Source organism: Idiotropiscis lumnitzeri, chromosome 7 (genome assembly GCF_059441095.1).
Source record: "Idiotropiscis lumnitzeri isolate Australia: NSW breed Sydney's pygmy pipehorse chromosome 7, RoL_Ilum_1.0, whole genome shotgun sequence".
Lineage (NCBI taxonomy): Eukaryota > Metazoa > Chordata > Actinopteri > Syngnathiformes > Syngnathidae > Idiotropiscis > Idiotropiscis lumnitzeri.
This window is the reverse complement of record NC_142397.1, coordinates 4,422,264-4,444,450: the sequence shown is the minus strand read 5'-3', so window position 1 is coordinate 4,444,450 and position 22,187 is coordinate 4,422,264. Positions and strand designations below refer to the sequence as shown.

At 40.1% G+C, this 22,187-nt stretch overlaps 1 protein-coding gene across 2 annotated transcripts in view; it reads right to left on the bottom strand.

Moving 5' to 3' along the window:
* lrfn1 (leucine rich repeat and fibronectin type III domain containing 1) overlaps positions 1-18,932 on the bottom strand; it is a 209,768-nt gene extending 190,836 nt beyond the window's left edge. Inside the window, exons 1-3 of one of the 2 annotated variants that reach the window (XM_088300165.1) lie at positions 18,778-18,932; positions 18,549-18,688; positions 17,302-17,426 (exon numbers count right to left, since the gene is read on the bottom strand). The gene's annotated coding sequence lies outside the window, so the exon portion shown is untranslated. The remainder of the gene's footprint in view (positions 1-17,301; positions 17,427-18,548; positions 18,689-18,777) is intronic. The other variant, XM_088300170.1, reaches the window with a different exon arrangement.
* Between the last annotated feature and the right edge of the window lie 3,255 nt (positions 18,933-22,187).

Sequence of the window (22,187 nt, the reverse complement as noted above, 5' to 3'; positions counted from 1 at the left end):
ACACCAAACGTTGATACATGACTTTTTTTGTACTAATTACTTTGTGGGGTTTTTTTTTTTTTGCTGTTTTCGTTCTAGGAACAGAGTCTTTTTTTTATTTTGTTGGTCCCTCTGTAGTATATTTAGGTCACATAAATATTAAAATTAAATAAGGTAATTTAAAAAAAAAACATGATATTTTCCTATATCACACAAAGTGGACCTTTTGTATGTGAAAACGGATGAATAATAAATACAAGTAAACTATCTTTATTTCTCAAATGCATTTGTATACTTAGTAAAAGCAAAACGGTTGATGCGGCTCTTGCATTGGGTCTCATTAAAATGCGGCGGCGGCTTAACAAAGTGAGGGCGCTATTCAACGACCTTTCATGGCCCTTCTGTATTTTGGAACGCAATGAATAATGAATGCGATTATTCAATTAACTACATCCGACATGGAAAAATTAAAGAGAATTCCTAACAGCACGCATATGCATTTATCTACCTCGCACGACCAACTTTGCACAAAGGATCGCTCTAATCATGTGTGAACAGTTAATGGATATTCATCGTTGTATTTGTTGACGTCCACATCGCTAACAAATCAACGGCAATTAGCGCGAAATGGCTACTCATGCCGAAATTAAGCTTAAAAAAAAAATAATGTAAATGTTGACATCCACCACAAAGAGCCTCCTGCCTTTGTGGGAAACAACTGATAACGGGTTTGAGCCGAAATTTACAGTTGGGAAGGGAACAAGAGACATTTTAAGGAGATAATGGCGCAGCGGCATCATTTAAATGATAAACCGGCAACTTTGAATAATGGCTATGAACACAAGAAAGCAAATGCTACTCTTTACTATAAATTCACTTGGAAGTAGTCCACTGAGGGAAATTCAGCAGATAAACTAATAAAAGGTGACACGGCACGACACAATCCATCCGAGAAGCTCGTCGACATTAAGTTGTATTTTCAAAACGACTTTTTCCCTCCCATGGGAAATTATTCATACCAGGTGAACTTAAAACTATCACCATTATACATCCTTGAGGTAATGTTTTACAGGGGAGATGTGAAAATAGACAAAAGATGGTCCGCAGGTCACCTATAGTGCTTAGGGCCTGATTGACTAAATAGCGATTGCAGAATTGCGTGTTCGCGTGGATGATTTATTAAAGGGGAAGTCAACCCCATTAATTTACAAGACGACGTTCCATGCAGGACTTTTAAGCGAAACGTCACTTCTGTCCGTTGAAAATGACATCACTGTTGCTCAGGGCTCAGCTTCAGAAAAGAAGTGAGCCGTGATTACCTGAGCCCAGTTATTGACATTTTCAGTCAACACAAGTTGAGTGGATTTTGCTGCTTATCTCATATTCCGCAAATATTAATCAGAATGCCGTGTCTAGATTAGTGAAGATAGAACATTTTATTACAAGAATTTTCGTAGCATCATTGCCCCCCCCTCCCAAAAAAAAAAGATATACTTGGGGTCCCCCTAGGTGCCAGACAAGACTTTTGGGTATTTCTATAGAATCTTGGGGGAGGTTGTGAAAATGTAGACCGCCTGACATATCATTGCTGGTCCCAGATCAGAACGTAACATTTGACCGTCTAGCCGAGATAGAGTCAAAGAACGACAGAAGGCCTTCCCCTGTAAACACCTCATTCCCATGTTGCATCACATTTCAAGAGTCAGTCGGAAGAGGATACGGTTTATTCAGGCTTAATCTAATTATACCGAAAGTTAACTTGACCCCGGCTAAGCTCCTCAAGGCAAGAAAGCTAACATTTCATCATGCATCAAGCAGCCAACATTGTTCGAAAGGAGTCCCGTGTGAATTAATTTTAATGAAAATATTAAATGGGAATGACGTGAACGTCTGAACCCTTAGGCACTGATGACTCTGACTCACCAGGCTGTGACTCCCCGCAGCTGTTTGGGCGCTTGGAGAACATCGACACCCCCTCTCCATTTTTTTGGCTCATGGAAAACATATTTGCTTGTCATTTGAAGATAAACTAGAATGTTGAGAAATGTGTATTTTGTAGAATTCAACGATTCCTAGACTGGAGTGTGGCGCTGATCATTTTTAGCCATTGTTTTGTAAACCATCCAAACCAGGGCCTATTGTAAGATGACATGGAATTTGTTGTTCACTGCATGTACAGAACGATTTTGTACTGTGAATGCACATAAAGGTACTTAAACAGATTTTTAAAAACTTTTAACACAGCAAAAAAAAAAAAAAGTTCGCCATTTAGGCTACATTTTATCAATACATTCAAACACACTTTGCAAATCCGTTAATAATACAAAGGACTTTGCCAGTCAAAAATGTTTACTTCACAATGGTAGTTCCACTTTTTGTGAAAAACAAGTGTGAAGTCATGAAACTCGATTTTTTTTTTTTCTCAGACCCCTACATATAGCGGTCAAGCCCCCCCTTAGCTCTGGGAAAGAAAAAAAATGCGGGCACCGTGCCTGAATATAGTAATATAATACAAGGTGCCCTTGGATTGAAGTTTCATTCCCGCGGGGGAAAAAAAAAAAGAATCAGCAACTTGATAGAAAATTAACCGAAGAATGGTTTTAAGGTTTAATTTTCACACTCATGAATCCACAATACCGATGTTCTTCCATTAATTTTACACCATCAAAAAAAGGAGGGGGGGGGGGCGCTTGCACAACTGACTCACACTCACTTTAGTGGCCATTCTAGTTTAAGACTTCAATTTGGCTTAATTCATCACCAACCATTTCCATACAATTGACAAAATTCTTCTCAATTCACGGATTTGTGTCCTCAGCAAAATTGCGCGAAAGAAATGACTTCATTGAGATACCCGATATATGGATATATAGCGCAATTCAGCTTGTGTCTGATTTTCGGACTAAATTATCTTGGGTTGAAGCTGATTTGTACGGTCTGAAGTTGCAATAGGCCTGAGACCGAAAAGTGGGTCAGACTTATGAAACAGGAAGAGACACAAGCTCCCTTCATTTCCTCTCACATTGATTCTCTATTACAGTATAATGTTTAATCTTGTGCAGTTATTTTTAATATCTATGGATGATCATGACCTTTCTCTTGCTTGCACTTTCTCTCGCTCTTTTTTTCTGGAATGCCTTTTCTCCCTACCGCACATGCTTCCTGTAAACGCTGCTGCACCAGCTAAACTTCCCCCAGTGGATCAATAAGGCGCAATTGAGATTTTTTTTTTTTTTTTTTTTTTTCTTGTGCTCGAAGTCATTTGCTTCCACTCGGGAGAACCCGCTACTGAATTTAGAAGCCGGCATTACGCTACTGTGACTCAAATGTTGCTTGTTTTAACCGGTACAATTACAATTTCATTCAGGGGTGTCATTTTTCCCTTTAAGAAATCGTGTGAAGTTTATTCAACCAAACTGTCACCATCTGAGACGTTTAATAGAATTGATGATTTTAATCACATGCTAGCATTGTAAATCATCGGCCGAGTCATAAAAGATGTAACAGGACTGCTGTTTGCGTGACCATATTTTCTCAGAGTAGCGTTGTATAAATAATGGTGAAATTAAACGACGGGAGTACAGCTCTCCGATGACCTTTCTTGGACTCACAACACCGCAGCAGTGGTAAAGAAGGTCCACCAGCGTCTGCACTTCCTGAGAGTCCTCAGGAAATTCAACCTGGACAGGAAGCTGCTGCTGGCCTTCTACCACTCGTCCATCGAGAGCCTGCTGACGTACTGTGTCTCCACCTGGTACGGCGGCTGCACTGAGGCGGACAGAGTGAGGCTCCAGAGGACGGTCAAAACAGCGCAAAGGATTATTGGCTGCCCTCTCCCCTCACTGTCGGACATCTACACCGCCCGGTGCCTCAGCAGGGCTCTCAACATCGTCAAAGACAATACCCACCCGAACTCACACCTGTTCGACCTGATGCCCTCTGGCAGACGCTACAGATGCATCAAATCGAGGACCAATAGACTGAGAAACAGTTTCTTCCCGAGAGCCATCTCTATTCTGAACTCTCACACACACACGAGACCACCCTTACCTTGCAGAACAGCATCGTGATGTGTTTTTATATACCCTATTCAGTATTATTTTCCATTGCACTCTCTTATTTATCTAATTTATATATTGATCTGAATTATTGTTGTATTGCACTGGAGAGGGGAGCTCTCTAATCTCGTTGCACACTTGAGTACAATGACAATAAAGGGATTTCTGATTTCTGATTCTGATTCGGTTCACGTACGGTTGACGCGAACAGGGCCCGGTGATGTACTTGGGCCCTTGCCTGAGCCACCTGGCCTAATAATATATATAATATTAATAATTTTTAGACCAATTTGGTGAAATTGCCTAATTTCGGCAGCACGTCGACTCAAACAAGAACACTGACCTCACCTCAATTCGTCCCTGATTAAGAGTGGTTCAAATTCAGTGTGCGCACATCCACCAGAGCAAAAAGAAGAGCAAGAAACCGATCGATACATAAGAGGCCGCTTGCCAAACAGGACACGAGAGCGAGCTTGCACTGTATTACCGGCAGGAGGAAGGCGGGCACCAGTCTGTTAGTGTTGTGTGACATAACACACACTTGGTTAGTGAGTGAACATGACACACACCTCACAAGACCATCAGCACAACCGTCAATGGGCAGTGGAGGAGAGCGTCAAAGTCCGTAGGGGGGCTGAATCGCCAACTTCATGCTGAAACTATTTGAATAGGAATACACATTTTATCATGAAATGTTTCTCCCAAAAACAACAACAGGTGCCTCATTTTTAAGCATCATTTGCCGCTTTCCTTTTTCACAGCTGAGCTCGATTATTTCCACACTGCATTTCAATTGTTTGATTTTTGCCAATTTTATGTTGCTGTTCTTTCAGCTTTCCTTTTGTCACTTTAAACATTCTCTCATTATGCCTGAGAGATGATGATTCAATTTGGAGCGAATTTTTATTTTCCTGTTCAAACTGGACGAAATTGAAAGTCTGATGGCTTTTTAATTTTCTCAAAGTTGTGTAGTCGACCCTTGGATACTCACTGTTCGGCTTTTCCAATTTTTTGCACAATATTGCATTAATTTAATATTTAGATTTAATGTATTTATTTATTTATTTATTTATTTTTAAATCAGGATTTGTCCACCATATTTTTTGGGGGTAGAAAATGTATTGTGAATGTTTATCGGTGTTTTTTGAAGAATATTTGGGATTTGCATTGCATTTGTACACGGATTTTCTATATTAGCGGGCCATTCCAAATTACCGCAAAATGTCGGGCCGACTGGAAATGGCTATAACACAGCAGTGTTTTTGGTATTGATACTAAATTTAGTGTAAAGAGAAATAAAAAAATAAAAAAAAAACACAAAAATTAAACAAAGCCTAATGCATCCTCTTCTGTGGTTGACTTCCATGTTGTTCATATTTGGAAAAAATAAATAATGCATTCTGGGTGTCATAATATATTTTACAACCCTTAACTGTCATAAGTGTAAAGCTACGTGTAAACAAATTCAAACAAGTGTAAAATAAAAAATGAGATACAACTAGATTGAACTAAAACGACAGCCTTGGAACACGCCTCACGAGTGTGTGAGCAGTCATTACCTTGACAAAGTGCACCTTTCTATCTATTGGGTTATTTTTAACACAGCAGTTTTTACGGGTGTGTCATTTTACAGCTGTTTCTTAAAATTTCTTAAAAAAAAAAAGCTGCATCGAGAAAATGTGAAAAGCCAAATGATTCTGCGCAGTATGACACGATGGGAGACGCTCTCCCATTAAAACAAATTGATCTCTTTTTTTTTTTTCGATCATTCCAGCCACGATTATTATATTACCTGATACTGTGTCCTGCTCAGAAAATGGCAGGAAATGAAACAGCGGGAAATTTATACTAGAAAGTGTGTCATATGCGCTCGTTCATTAGTAAGATGCTAAAACTATTGCAAAATCCCACAGAGAGTCAGCTCATTGCCAAAGCTCCTGGCGGGGTATTTATTGGTGCGACGATGAGCCCTCAGGCACCAAGTGACTCATGCCGGATTCTTACAGAGGAATGGATTAAATAAATACAAACAGGCTAATGTAAAAATGTCTGCATTAGTGTCAGGTGTTTAAACATTCATGTGAATGAACGGGGAGAATAAAAGATAATACTAATTGCTACCCACCCGATTTCAGGGATCACTCACATGAAATCCGAAACGTATTCCCCCCGCTGACAGACAAGCTGATCAAAGTAAAAACATGAATAAAATGAATTATAAAAATAAATCTTGTAGTCAGGGATGAGGCCGTCCGCCTGCTCGAACCTTCTGGAAAATTAATCATCACTTCAATGAATCATGCATTCTTATTTCCGGGCCTTTTGCAAGAGCCTCGTTTATACAGTAGCAACTTCACGGGTCTGAGATAACTTTTTGCCTTCGTTGGCTGTTATTAAAGATGGGCAAAGAAAGCAGTTTTATGTTTTGTTTTTATTCCGATACATTGAATGCAAATCGACATCGCAATGTTGCAAATGAAAATTTTCAATAACATTTAGCTGATCTGTTGGAGACAGATATAAATATCTAGGTGCTGAGAGAGCGAGAGAGAGAGAGAAAGAGAGAGAGAGAGAGGGAGAGAGACAGTGTGTGTGTGAGAGAAAGAGAGAGAGACTGTGTGTGAGAGAAAGAGCGAGACAGTGTGTGTGTGTGAGAGAGAGAGAGAGACAAAGAGAGAGAGCGAGAGCGAGAGAGAGAGACATTTAGAGAGAGAGACAACTAGAAAGAGAAAGACAGCTAGAAAGACAGCTAGAGAGAGAGAGAGAGTGTGGTGAGAGAAAGAGAGAGAGAGAGAGAGAGAGAGACAGTGTGGTGAGAGAAAGAGAGAGAGAGACAGTGTGTGTGAGAGAGCGAGAGAGACAGTGTGTGTGAGAGAAAGAGAGCGAGACAGTGTGTGTGAGAGAAAGAGAGCGAGACAGTGTGTGTGAGAGAAAGAGAGCGAGACAGTGTGTGTGAGAGAAAGAGAGAGAGACAGTGTGTGTGAGAGAAAGAGAGAGAGAGACAGTGTGTGTGAGAGAAAGAGAGAGAGACAGTGTGTGTGAGAGAAAGAGAGAGAGACAGTGTGTGTGAGAGAAAGAGAGAGAGACAGTGTATGTGTGTGAGAGAAAGAGAGAGAGACACTATATGTGTGTGAGAGAGAGAGAGGGAGAGTGAGAGAGAGAGACAGTGTGGTGAGAGAAAGAGAGAGAGAGAGAGACAGTGTGTGTGAAAGAAAGAGAGAGAGACAGTGTGTGTGAAAGAAAGAGAGAGAGCGAGAGAGTGAGAGACAGTGTGGTGAGAGAAAGAGAGAGAGAGAGAGAGACAGTGTGGTGAGAGAAAGAGAGAGAGAGACAGTGTGGTGAGAGAAAGAGAGAGAGAGAGAGAGACAGTGTGGTGAGAGAAAGAGAGAGAGAGAGAGAGACAGTGTGGTGAGAGAAAGAGAGAGAGAGAGAGACAGTGTGTGTGAGAGAAAGCGAGAGAGACAGTGTGTGTGAAAGAAAGAGAGAGACAGTGTGGGAGAGAAAGAGACAGTGTGTTTGTGTGAGAGAGAGAGAGAGAGCCAGAGAGACAGAAAGAGAGAGAGAGAAATTCACATTTATTAACCTTAACCTACAATGAAAACATTTACATGTACTATTTTTTTGTAATACAGATTTATTGCTAATGTTGGTTTAAAGAAAATACACATATAAGAGATATGGAAGACGATCCTCCCCCCAAAAAATCTCACATTAAATCACAATCGCAATATTGAGGCAAAAATCACCGTCAAATTATTTTTTGCCATCATTCAGCCCTACAATATAAAGTACAGCTGTATGTCTGGAATAAATGGACGCAAGAGGAATGACGCCAGAGAACGCGAACATCATTCAGTATGGATTTCCCTCATGCTACCATTTGCAGTCCACGGTCAGCATGGAACCCAATCCAAAGTTTTCCACCGAGAGGCCCTCAGATTGCCACAATTTCATATCCCCTCGGAAAAAAAAAGGAATTTCCGAGACAAGGACGAATGGCCTCATCTCCATTTCATGTTGAAAGTCGTGAGCCTTCCCGCTTCTCCCGAGATGCCCCCGGCGGCCAGCTGTGAAGCACAACTCGTCACCTCCTCCTCTGTCAATGTGCTCTATTTTGGGAAAATGTCACGGTCATTTGGAATGGGGTGGGAAAGCCCATATGGTGCAAGACACATTTTACAGTATATAGAGTGAGCTTTGTCACACCTTTGCATTCGTTAATCGCAGTCATCTCAGGCACCTACATGGGGCTCAACTGCGACATTTTGCTCTGGATCTATTCCAGATTCAACATGAAATGAAATTGAGTATGGAAAATGTATTTAAACGTTCAAATTCTAAAATAGTCATCAGATCTAATTTGAGATCATGCGTCATGTGTGAGTAAGGTCACAAGCTGTAACATCCAGGATGATCCAGTTTGGATCCCGATTGTGTGTCTGAAAGCAATGTAAATCCTATGAACATACATACATACATATATATATATATATATATATATATATATATATATATATATATACATACATATATACGTACATATACACACATTTACACACACATAAGATATTTCACAAATTGGATTTAATTGGATGAAATTAACTAAAACAGGGTCAAAAGCTTTAATATCAAACCAAATTTTATCTGGAACTGATCTAGATGATGCATTTGACTGCAATTACAAATTGACCTAAATTACATTTAACAACGCTGAGATTTAGTCGAATGTGTATGCACGATCAGAGACTGTACAGAGTATGATCCAGATTATGCATTTTGGAGGAATTCAAATTAAAATATATTCTCATACTAACCATAGTATGTCACTTTTAATCTGATTTGATTCTGTGAGAAACTACGTCATCAGATTTGATCATCATTTGATCCCAATTTAAAACCTTCAGATATTTTATGACATTACAAAATGCAGTCCGATATGATTCAAAAAATGTGCTTTGTATATACAATGTTAGAAGCTATCCTATCAAATCGAGGTTGATCCAGATGTGAGTCAGACTACATTAGACGCAATTAAAATTCAACATACGAAATTCCATTTAACACCGTCAGGCACTCCCATCACCCAATCTGAGCACAAGGCTTCTTTCTTTTAAATGTAAAAAAAGAGTCGTCAGATTTTAAATTAATGCATCACACTCATTCCTGTCTTCACAGCATCAACATCCAATCCTGCAAGTGTAATGACAAAAAGCATGATGAATGACAGAAAGACACGCTCGCATCAATGTGTGTTGAAGAATTCCATTTGGCATTTTGCCACAGTCTGCCTGCGATTTACTGTGTCCTTACCTTTGGCACAATTATTTATACCAGGGAAAAAAGCCTTGCTGGTGCCGTACTGCTGATTATGAATTAATGCCGCATAGCGCTATTATTAATTTCCACTCTGGAAGGCAGGCGGAGAAAGAGGCTGATCTTCATCCTCCGAGTTGTACAATTTGCGTTTAGCAGCATCACCCCCCCCCCCCAAAAAAAAACGAAAAATACCCCCGCAAAACTAATGGGGTGAGAATATAATTTCATGCTAGAGTATTCAAGATGAATATTTGTCCTGACACTTGTATATTCTGGCCGCAGCCTCGACAAACTCACAGAGAAGTGACATATTCATTATGCCGGCGCCAGGGGGTGACCTTTGAAATTCATTCTCTTCTTGCACACACACATTAGAGGGGAGAAAAATGCCAGCCTATTAGTTTGTTTATCAATGAAGTTCACCTGGATAATTGCACTGCGGGATCCATGTTTCACTCTAATGTAATCATTCGGGCAAATTATTATTTTTTTTTTTTTAAATAAAAGAAGCTACATAGCATGGCGGCTGATTGACATGCATCGAGTAACTCCAATGCCCGTCTCTTCATTTCTGAGGAGCGCCATGGTCCAAATCATATTTTCTCCCGAGCGATATGAACGAGCAATACGGACATAATGCGCACGTCAGACGCTATCAGACCAATCAAAGAGACACTGTCACATCTCTGCAGCGTGTGCGTGTTAGCGCAAAGCAGATTTCATTAGAGATGCTGCAGCGCATTTGGGAGGGGCGGGGGATGGAACATTCATTTCTTCATCTGCGACCGATCAAAACTAGCGTTAAACTGAACCAGTAAAGTCGAATAGGGTGAAAAAATGGTGTTCACGTAAAGGGGATGTATAATTGACTGATTTTTAATTGTGGGTATACAAATTGTTGCGCACATCATTTTTGATGATAATCGGTTTTGCTTTACGGACGTGGAGTTGTGATAAAAGTCGCATTGGAGACTCGCAGGCTGATTGCATTGCGCTGTTAATGTCTCTCTTTTTTGTCCTTTGCACAAAGAAGACGAAACCTGACGGCAGAAGTGATATTTAAACCATGGGAACAATTAACGACACCATCCAGTATTTTCTTTTTAAACATAATAGACCGGTAAACGAGTCCAAAATTAACAGTTTTGTGTGACGTCACAGCGATCACGTGAAGCGGTTCAAAATGTCCAATATAGCTGCATACAGTTAGTCATTGTTTTGCTACTTCATCAGGTTAAACCTTTTACAGGAAAGTAGATGCTATTGATGTTTGCAGTTTTAATCCCGTTCCTTGAATGAAAGAGGTACAATGTGTCGAGAGCACAGTACAATTGGCTTAAAGGGGAAGTCAACCCAAAAATGTTCTGGACAAGAATATATTTTCTGCAGTCCCACTAGTCCACAGGCATCAATCTGTGGCCCGCGGGCCTAATTTGGCTATGCCAAATGACTACTAGACCATTTTACATTCTAGATGATAATAGTAACATTCAAAATGCTAATAGCAATTTTAAAATTTATATCGTTTTTAGAAAAATTCAATGCTGGCCCGCGGCTTTGTTCAAGTTTTGCTTTTCGGCTCACTGTGTATTTAAGTGACACCCCCCCTAGACTAGTGTCTAAGCACGGCATTGCGGTTAATATTACGTTTGTGGAATGAGCAGAAAAATGCGTCCGTTTTCGTACAGCTCCGGGGACGGCCATTTTGTCACTTCCGTCCACTGAAAATGACATCACAGTTGCTTAGGCCTAAAATAACGGCCAATCGAGAGGACTTTAGATTTTCACATTATTATAATTATAATTTACAATTCATACAATTGCAATTATTATTATTATTAGAATTATTACTTTCTAAAAAAAAAAAATCTGCTTGATCTGCTTGAAAAAAAGCAAATCAATTCGGTATCAAAAATCCATGACATATAAAGCCATCTCTGATTAAAATCTTGGCGGTTTGAAGGCATGTTACAGACTTCTTAGCAAAAGGCCACCATTTACATTGTGGCGAAAACAATGTTTAATAAGTGTTGTTCAAATTGGAGGCTTCACCGCCAATCAGTACTGAAATCAACTTTAATCAGACAGCATTGAGCTTCGACCGCACGGTAATTTGAGGACATGCACGCAGAAGGCATGTTAATGACCGACCGCCCGCCCTATCCGTCATGTAACCTTTATGACGCCGGCTCAACTGCTGCCATTCAGTCAGTGCGGAGCTGAGCACTTATTGCAAGTCATCTTGTTACAGGGTCGGTGTATTTTAGTCCAGGTCTTATCATGTATTTAGCATTTAGCCATTCATAATATTTTTTTTTTGGTTTTGGTTTTCCCCTCAATGACTTTGGATGAAAGACTCTTCGTTGAAAAGAAATATACATTTCATGATCAGAGTCTGATGGATTCATGTAGGTCAGAGTAAAGTTAAAGAATTATGCTTGCAAGAATTTAGTAGCATTTTATAGACATCCATTAGAAGATGAAAAATTAGAGTCTTGCAGCAGTGAAGTGTCTTAAACATATATGACAGGGGTAGGCATGGTAATCAATTGATTCATTTGTCACTATGAATTCTGTCAATCGGGTGGAACGGATTGTTCAAAAGTATTGGAACATGTAAGTGCTAATGTGTTTTGTTGCCGAGGTCGAGAAATCGATTCATCAAATAATCAGATATTTAATTTAGCATTAAAATGTGTTACAAAACTGATGACTCTTTATTGACCAGTTAGTGTCGACTATCTGGTATTGATTTGTGATTTCAAAACAATTAAGCATTTAACACGCGAGAGGGATTTTTGTTGTACTTGGCAGCCTTTGGAAAACTGATCCACTAACTGGTTTAGTCATTGTTGTACAAAGTTAAAAGCAAATGTTTGCAAACGTCTTATTTTGATTAGACATGAAGGATAATCAGTCTGTGAAGGACTAAAGAAATCAAAACATTATTACTGCTGTGAGGCTTTCATCAAATTTGGACAACTGCAAGCTTAAAAAAAAAAAAAAACCATCTAACCAATTACTATTAAATTAGTCGCTTAATTTTGACGCCTCGAATGCTCAGAATCATATTTGGGTTTTGCTTGACAAGATTACGCTGATAATTTCTTTTTTTTTTTTTTGAAGGACAGACTAAGAAAAGTCTTAAGTGGGTTTTTGTCCATCCCTTTAAGTACTACGCGCGCATAGAATTCAAATCTTTGCACATGGAACAGAATTAAATCTTGTTATGTCATGTAATGTTCTCTCTCGCTATCTTACTTTCTCAGCTAGGGGGCGGTAGAGTGTTAAAAGAGAAGGAGAAAAAGAAGAAGAGAAGAAGCAGCACACCACAATTGTCGTTTGTATATCGGACTATGTGACCATTTTGACACTTCCAGTCAGTGCCGAGCAGCCAATCATACAATCTCCACCGACATCTCCGTGCTTCATTCAGCCCAAACCAAAGCGACTCTGTCATTGGTTGGAATAGAGATAAGAGGACCATTCATGACGGCGCCGTGCTTTTTACGGCAGGGATTTGGGATTCCCCCGGCGTGCACGTCGAGGGGCAGTGAGCCAAGCATCCCCCAGCTGGCATACAAAATTAGCTTTGGCATTAATATGGAGATAACGCCTTACAACTCATTAAACACAAGTCCTCTTGATAAGCACGAGGGGGATGAGGCTTAGGAGTAGACAAATCCGACATCGCGATCCGGACGATATCATTGTTAGAACGTGCTCGCATGCAAAAATAAAAACAAATTCTCGGAAAAGAGCGCAGATGAAGCACAAGGGAACTTGCATCACAAAGCACGAGTTGTGCCGGAGATTCACTTCGACAACAAGGAGATGTGAAGGTTAAACAGTTCATCCCTTGACCTCCTCCTCCTCCTCCTCCTCTCTCTAATTACTGGGACTGAGTGTGAGAGAGGAGCTGCCAAGTGACTGCAAACCAAATCTTTGCCGTCAAATATTGTGCAAGCAATCATGGATGGATGGAGAAATTGTCTTGGCGGCAGCTTTCAAGTTGAAACCATCCTTTGTACAATTAAAAGTAAAGTGGAACCCAAATGGAATTCAATAATTAAACCCGCGCCAAGGCCCAACACGCCTTAACACGTTTTGTATCAGCTCAAGTCAAGTGTCGGGCAATACTTTTTCACGCTTCCAGATTCATTTTGTGGATTATTTTCTGTCGAGACTCTGTTTAACTCTTTGAGCACCATTGACGTAAAATGGCGTCAATGATAATCTAAATGAGGAGCGCAGTCAACACCAATTGGCGTCAAGTTTTTTTTTTAGTTTTTTTTTTTTTGTTTTTTTATCGAAATGGTCAGAAAAATTGTTAGATTATTTGAAAAAATAAAATATTATTATTATTATTATTATTATTATTATTATTAATAATAATAATGGTGATAATAATAATAATAATGCCTGAAAATGGCAGCTCTCCAATTAACTCACAATGTTATGCTCCTAAAACATATTGCAAAGAGTAACAAAATACAGAAAAGATGGAGATTGTTTCAGTTTAGAAGTAGAAGTGATGACGTACATACACACGCATGCATACATGGCACGCATCCACGCACACACACACTACTAAATACTACAACTAATAATAATAATAATAAATTTAGTGGCAAATCGTCTGTCAAGTGGAATTGTTACACTGGTGAGTCATTCCAAGTATATTATTTTGACATCAAAAATCACATTTTTGGGGCATCACTAAAGCAAAAAATGATTAGTATCAAAGCATTTCTGCATTTTTTTCTACGCAAATAGGTGAATTAGGTGAAACCGAACCACATTTTATGGTTCCATATAAAAAAAATGTAATAAGGTAATTTTTTTGGGGGGGACGAAAGAAGAGTAATCTTTCATTTGTTAGTTTATGTCCTTCCATAATAATAAACAATATTCTCTGATTAGACAGAATGCTCTAAAGTGGCTGACAAGAGGTTCTCGTTTGAAAATGGCTGACATTCAGCGTTCATTTGCCTGCTATTTTGCTGACGGTGATCATCATCATCATTATTAACGAGGTTCAAGCCAGACTTCTGTGAAAAGTGTACTTAAATTCTGTTTTGCAATTACGTGTCACAATAGTTTAGCTTCTCCTCATCAGCCCTTGATGAGAACGTTGTCAAAATCGAACAATATTCTTACACCGCTCACAAACTTGACTCCTTGGACATTTGTAACGACAAATCAGGCATGTCAGTACCATTCCAAACCAAGGATCCGGAGTAGAGGATTCTTTTGAAGTAGTACACCAGCATGTGCTTCACAAACCTTACCATCTTAATAAAATATCAAATCTATAGACCACTATCTGAAATCCACCCCAAAAATAATGGGATTGGGAAAAATTTGAAAAATACATATTAATCCGACAATGTTTTGACCCAAGGGATGCAAAACGCCTATCAAACGATGGATCTCGAAAATCCAATTCAAAGTTTGCAGACACAAAAATTAAAAGCGTCGAAACGTAATCTCATCAGGCCAAGTTTGTTTCACGCCTCGTAAAGTTGTCCAATAGATGTAATCAGTTGCTAAGTTTGTCCGATTGTCATCGCTTGGAAGCTCGCGGGGCTCTTTTGGGCCGGGACGGTACTCGTTTCAACGCACTGTCGTTTCCAAATAAATAGTTTGAGTTTTAATTGGGAGCAGTGAGTGCAGGCGCGACACCGCGGGTAGTCTCTGCTCCGGCTTAACGTCAATGCCTCAAGCTGTGTTTTGTCACCCTTTTGTGTACAGTTTACACACACACACACACACACACCCCCTCACGAACACAAGTAACACAATTCCAGAGATGTTGAAATAATACACGCTGCCTGGCTTCCTGCTGTCAATCATAAGACTATTCAGCACAACACTTTAAACGGGCGCTACATTAGCATTCCTGAATAGCAAGTCTGAATAAGCTCACATTTAGCCTGGTAATGACGAGAAATGAGGTATGCGGCGTATCTTCGCGTAACAATGAAGCTAAATGAACGCAGAAAGCTTTGCTGTATATTTGTACTTTCCGGGCTACAATCATTTCATCAACGTGGATTTGAAATGGCTAGCTAATCCACACAGTGAAATGATGGGGTGGGGAAGGCGTTTTAACAAAGGGTATACAAATCAAATGATTGTGTGGAATTGATAGTTGTTTTCGCGCATTAATAGGCAACATTTTTTGACATTTATGGCGGTCAGAAAACTAAAGTCACTTGTTTACTTTCAAGATTAGCTTGTAGCAAACGAGTCCCGGCGTCCTCATACTGGTCAATGGAGATTTCAATCTTGTTCGCCTCTCTCATCAAAATGGTTGGCCGTGTACCCTGACCATGGTTATTTATCAACGTAATATGTTTTATGTACAGATCTTTGGTAAAGGTGTGTTTGTTGTGGAACGCGCCGAGTGAAGGATGTTGAGTAATAAGCAGCATATACGTCGTGTTTGGTGATTCTGAGCCACATACAGTGTCTTGCATGTGCTGCCTTCACAAGTAAAAATAATTCAACCGGCGTTAAGGGTAGTACATGGTTTTTTTTTCGTCTCGCCATGCGCTGAGCTCTGTTGCCTCAAGAAGGCACTCAAGTCATAATGACAGGGCTCTGCCACCGGTCGTCATAGTAATGAAAGCCAGACTCACTGTTGGCCAAGCAGTGTAGCACTGCTCGCCTGCATGAGATAAGCACGGGCCTTCAAAACGGGTTGACAAGAAACTGAATGTGCCGTAATTCTCCATTGACGGGTTATTTCGACAAAAGCATGGAACTGTTTTCAATTGGGAGGCGGCATGATGGCCTCACAGTGCAGAGGTCGTGGGTTGGATTATGGCTCTGGCCTTCCTGTGTGGAAGTTTGCCTGTTCTCCCTGTGCCGGAGTGGGTTTTCTGCGGGCACTCCGGTTTCTTCCCACATTCCAAAAACTTGCATGGTAGGTTAGTAGGACACTCTGGATTGCCCCCAAGTGGGAGTGTGCGCGGATGGTGGTTCGTCTTTGTGTGCCCTCCGATTGGCTGGCAACCAGATGACGGCGTACCCCGCATACTGCCTGAAGATAGCTGGGATAGGCTCCATCACCCCCCGCGACCCTCGTGAGAAGAAGCGGCTAAGATAATGGATGGATGGATGTTTTAAATTGGGGGGAAAATAATGTATACTCCTTTAATGATTAGCATTTAGCGTGATAAGCTAGCCGGCTTTAAAGCTAAGCTATGTGGTTGTTTTAAATACACATTTTCTTTTGACAGAAAACTTCAACTGGAATTGGCATTAAACAAGTTGAATCCTCTCCCCCCAAGGATTGTTCGCTAACCGCATTGGCCACACTGCTGCTTGTTATAAAATTAATTGAGTCACTGTCCCATGGAGTGCTCGTATCTCGAGTGTGTCCTTGGAAGTCAAAAAAAAAAAAGGTACAAAAGGTAAAGTACTAAACTCTCCCTTTTTTTGGTCTGTTTTGAGTGAGCAGCCATCAGGAAGGAGGCAGCTCCCGATGGCGCCAAAGCCAAGAAGTAACAATTTGAGCATTTGGCGCTTTGGCCGCACACCAAGGAATCGCCGGCCAACTCAATTCTAAGCGAAGGCCCATTTCCAATAAATGGCCATCCTTTTTTACGTGCATCTGTCTTCATTCAGTGCCTGCATTAGACCATCTTGTAAAACTTGAGCACACATTTATAGTCCACTTGCATTCATCAAAATGTTGTTGCTCGATTAATCAGCTGTTTCTACAAGTTTCCTTTAACTTCGAAAAACTCTTGTGGCTGAGATTTATTGGAATAGAGGCTGATTTGCGACAAGCAAAGCACCTAATCACACACACAGGTACTGTATATATGCACAAAACCTCAGCAGCCACTTTAAGTCCCACACCACGCAGCTACTTCAACATAAATCCCAGCCGGGCCTTGAACAAGCACACATGAGGAGGTGTCGCACACCCACTAACCCGCACGCGGCCCAAGGTCCTCTTGAAACGATACTTTGCAAGAAGTTCTGGTAATGACAAATTTGCCATCTGATATACAGTCGTGCTTGGCTATAATTTTCTTCGTAAATAATACAGCCATGTATCTGCATGACAACAGAGATGGATGTAATCAGTAAAGTTTACCATTTCTTTTTTTTTTTTTTTTTTTAAATCAATAATATACTATTGGCAAAGCTTATCAAATAGATTTGTTACGGCAAGGCAGAAAGTGATCAAAAAATAGATTCAAACTTTAATTAGTCATACAACAGAAATTTGATTTTTAAATATTTTTAAATAGTTATTGCTTGGACATATTTTCTTAATAAACAAAAACATTCAGCAACATTTTTTTAGCATTTATTTATGTATTTATTTATTTGTTTGTTTGTTTATCTATTCATTTGTTGATCTATTTATTTTTGTATCTATTTATTTATTAATCAATTTATTTATTTATTAATTTTTTTTTTTTACAATTAAAGGCCTTCCAACCAATGCGATGACAAATGAGAACATGTACAGTAATATTTCTTCAATCAAGTATTAGCGGGAACATGACAAATTCCTTTTTTCATGCGTTGGGCAATAATCTCACGAAACAACAATCGGCTGCATTTGTATTCCAAGATGCATAGTTTATGGAGTGCGTTCTCATAATTTAGTGTAATTAATGCATTTTAAAGACCTCCCTATCATAAACCACTTGTACTCCACAGTCCAAAACATCAACGCCCCAAGAAATGCGGCTTTTCTTTTTTTGGGCCACAATTAGTGCTGTAATTCAGAGTCAATTTTTCCTTCCCAAAATGCCAATCAAAACAGCACGACAGTTATTACTTGCCAGCAGCAAGATCAATGTTTACAAAACTATGGGAAACCTCACAAATGCTCTTTTAACAGAAGTAACATCAAGTGAAATAAAATGTGAGTGATGGCTGTGATGCTTTTGCAGTCTTAATTTCTTCTACATGAGCATCAAGCGGCCCTTCATTAAACATCTTCACTGAGCGTTAACGGCAGGTCAACAGAGGCAAAGCGATTGGCAGCTCAAATGCAGATATTAGTGAAGGTCTATGTTATATACTAGCAAAGAGCTGACCAGTAATGAGCAAAACATGCAACATTCCTCACACCTCCTTTAGCTTTAGCTTCATTTAATGACGTGTAAGGCCTAACAATCCCTTTTTTCATATTGTACTTTTAATGAATGCGGATATTCTTACATTTCTCTGATGCGTGATGGGAATCCCTTCATGGTGTCAACAATTGTGAGGCTTCCTTGCTTGATGAACGACACCTGGTTCTTCCTGAGCCCCGCCCACAATCACGTGTCTGTCAGTTGCCATGCAACACACCTGCTGTTCTTTTTTTGGGATTAGTTGAGAGCAATTTAATGTTTCTGTCATCGGAATAATGAACCAATTTTTAAAAAAAAATTCAATTCCATTGTACCTCTTCAAATGTGATAAAATAATTATTTTGTCAAAATGATAAAAAAAAAAAATAAATGAATCGTGCTTTTTTTGCAGTCTATATTTCCAGAAAAAAAGATGTGATTTTTTTTTTTAAGATCAAGTTTTTATCAAGAATCTCCTAGTTTGCCCGCTTAAAGGGGAAGGAACACGAAAAAAATATTTTCACGACCACGAGGCAGAAGAAGCAGATTCAGAGAACTCGATAATTTCCTAAATTGGGTCCACCCACTGGAGGTCCGGTTAGTTTGGCCAAGCGCATGTGTGACGTCATTGGCCCAACAGGGTCGTTGTCACTCTCAAGATGGCCAAGACAAGCTGTTTGTAATTATTGGTCACTCCGTTTTTGCCTTTTTTTTTTTTATTAAAAGAGTCTCACAGCACAAAAAGTCAAGTAGTATAAATAGAATGCCTTTTTTTGTTTAAATCAATCTAGTAGACATGGTTACAGTCCGCTAGCTAATATTAAAAGCTAGTGACTCAGAGTGTCATTGTCCTCGTGATTTTTGTGATTGAAATGTTAATTATTCACAAGTACAGCATGATATCTAAATCCGCATGGAATAAATTCAAAGGAATTTGTAATCTCTTCAATGAGGCTTCATTCGCATGCCACGTCCCAACCATGAATTTATACGGAAGAGCTAGTAACTTGGACATTCTCCGAGCAAATCAACCCAGCTCCAGCAATATTATCAACCAACCTGTTCAGCATACCCCATGCCATTTTAGCGACATGATACTACTGTGTACATAATTGCGTAAGGTAAATGCTGCTCATAACTGAATGGGCTTCTCAAAACAAACATTGCTTATCTATAATTAGATCGGTAGCCTTCACCCCAAACATACTTTGATACATTACAAGTACTGCGATAGGATCATTTGCAAAACCTCAGACGGGGACTGGTTAGCACGATGGCCTCCAGCCTTCCTATGTGGAGTTTGCATGTTCTCCCCGTCCCTGTGTGGGTTTTCTCCGGGTACTCCGGTTTCCTCCCACATTCCAAAAACATGCATTGGACACTCTAAATTGCCCCTAGGTATGAGTGTGAGCGCGGATGGTTGTTCGTCTCGGTGTGCCCTGCGATTGGCTGGCAACCAGTTCAGGGTGTTCCCCGCCTACTGCCCGAAGATAGCTGGGATAGGCTCCAGCACCCCCCGCGACCCTCGTGAGGAGAAGTCGTACAGATAACGGATGTATGGATGGATGGTAAATCACTTATACGTGTTCTCATAGATTTATTTATTTATTTATTTTCAATTCCTGACACACGTGGCCCCGGTTAGCAGAGGTGAAAGCCAGTAATAAAGGACCATTGTTATCAAAACAAACAACTCTTATCTATAATTATATCTGCCGAGCCCATTACGGCAAACATATTATGATACATTTACAAGTGCAACGATGGGATCATTTACAAAGCTTCATCCGGGAAGCTGTTAGTGTTTGTCGATGGCCCATCCCGACTGTTTCCATTGAGCGGCGGGTAATGACTTCACGGGCTCAGTGGTGGGGTAAGGGTCTCCTCGTGTTAGTTATGCCGAAATCCAGTCAGTGTACGTGATGGATTTGTGTGGACAACCCATTATTCCATTAACAACCTGTTCATGCAATGAGATAAAGAAGTGGGAGAATAAAAGCAAAGCAAAATACATGAATAGTGATGATTTTCAACAACAAAACAAAAAAACAGAAGCACACTGTATATGTGTATAAATATCATATTTATATGATAAATAGTGGCTTCAAAGAGACAAAAAACAATTTGAATCCGAAATACATATACATATATATATATACATTATATATATATTGTATTTTTTCTGCAATGGTCTCAGAACAGACATGACATTCGCAAAGTAACAAATCCCCAAACCGCCATCCAATCGTTCACAACAGAATGTCATTTCAAATTGATTTCATCAAATTGCAAATTTCTTAGTAGCTACATGCCTCAAGCGTCTCGGTGCATCTTTGCAGATGGTTATGTACAAGTAGCCTGCAGGCAGAAGAATGAGCCCACAATTAGTGCATTTTCCAAATAAATGGAGCTTGCTGATTTAAACGCGTTAGTAGATTTGATATCTAATGGCTGTTCTCTCCAAAACATGTCAGCATGATTTCATTGCGTCAAGTCATCATATGCACAATAGTCAGTTCCATTGGCAAAAGTAGTCAAGAACATAATGCCATGGTCATGGAATGGAACTTCTACTTATGTACTCTCCCTTCCTCAAACCGATTGACATTTTTTTTTTCTGTTTTGAGGTATACTTTTAAGAACGTAATTTCTGTTTTAAGAAATGGGCGAACCAACTGAAAAATAAAGTGTCATTATTGCACCCCATGTGGAGGTGGATGGATGGACGGGTTGAGGGGGTTGGATTTTTGGTGGATGGGTGGGTGGGTATTTTGGGTGGGTATTTTTTGTCTGGATGGATGGATGGATGGATGGAAGGAAGGAAGGATGGATGGCTGGATGGATGGGTGGGTGGATGGAAGGAAGGATGGATGGCTGGATGGATGGATGGATGGATGGATGGGTTGGGTTTTTGGTGGATGGGTGGGTGGGTATTTTGGGTGGGTATTTTTTGTCTGGATGGATCGATGGATGGAAGGAAGGATGGATGGATGGCTGGATGGATGGGTGGGTAGATGGATGGATGGATGGATGGAAGGAAGGATGAATGGGTGGATGGATGGATGGGTTGGGTTTTTGGTGGATGGGTGGGTGGGTATTTTGGATGGATGGATGGATGGATGGATGGATGGATGGATGGATAGATGTGAGCACATTTGAAAGACGTGCCTCAGAACTTTGAGGCGAACACACATCCCCATCAAGTTTGAGTGACTGCGTACCTCCAAGAGGGAATTGTGAAGACTTTCAAGAAATGAAACTTTTATAACCCGGGAGTGACTTAACCTGCTTTAGACAAGAAGCGCACTGTTTGAAAGGTTTGACGAAAATAGGCAGGTATGTTCCTATTAATTTTCAAAAGGGAGAAATTCAGTGAGCCTCATTTGCTGTCCAAAAAAAAAAACCACAAGAAATGGGGGAGAAAAGTCTTTTATCTGCAGTGTTTCCTCCATCACAGAAATGTTGGCCTGCTCGGTGGGCGGATCAGAGGAAAACATGTCTAGACGACGTAACCATCTTTGCAAGAACTGGGAATCCGTTTCATACACTCTCACCTGAATTAATGGCCTACATACACTGCATGCTGCGGAAACTGAGTTCACAGACGACATCAATGGAATTTGTGTTGCAAAACAACGGTGGGGCACCAATACGCAGAAGGGCTTATTATTTTTCTAGTAATCTTCTTCCAACTCCATTGTTATAAATCACACAGGTAATCTAATCTAATACAAAGCATGCAGCT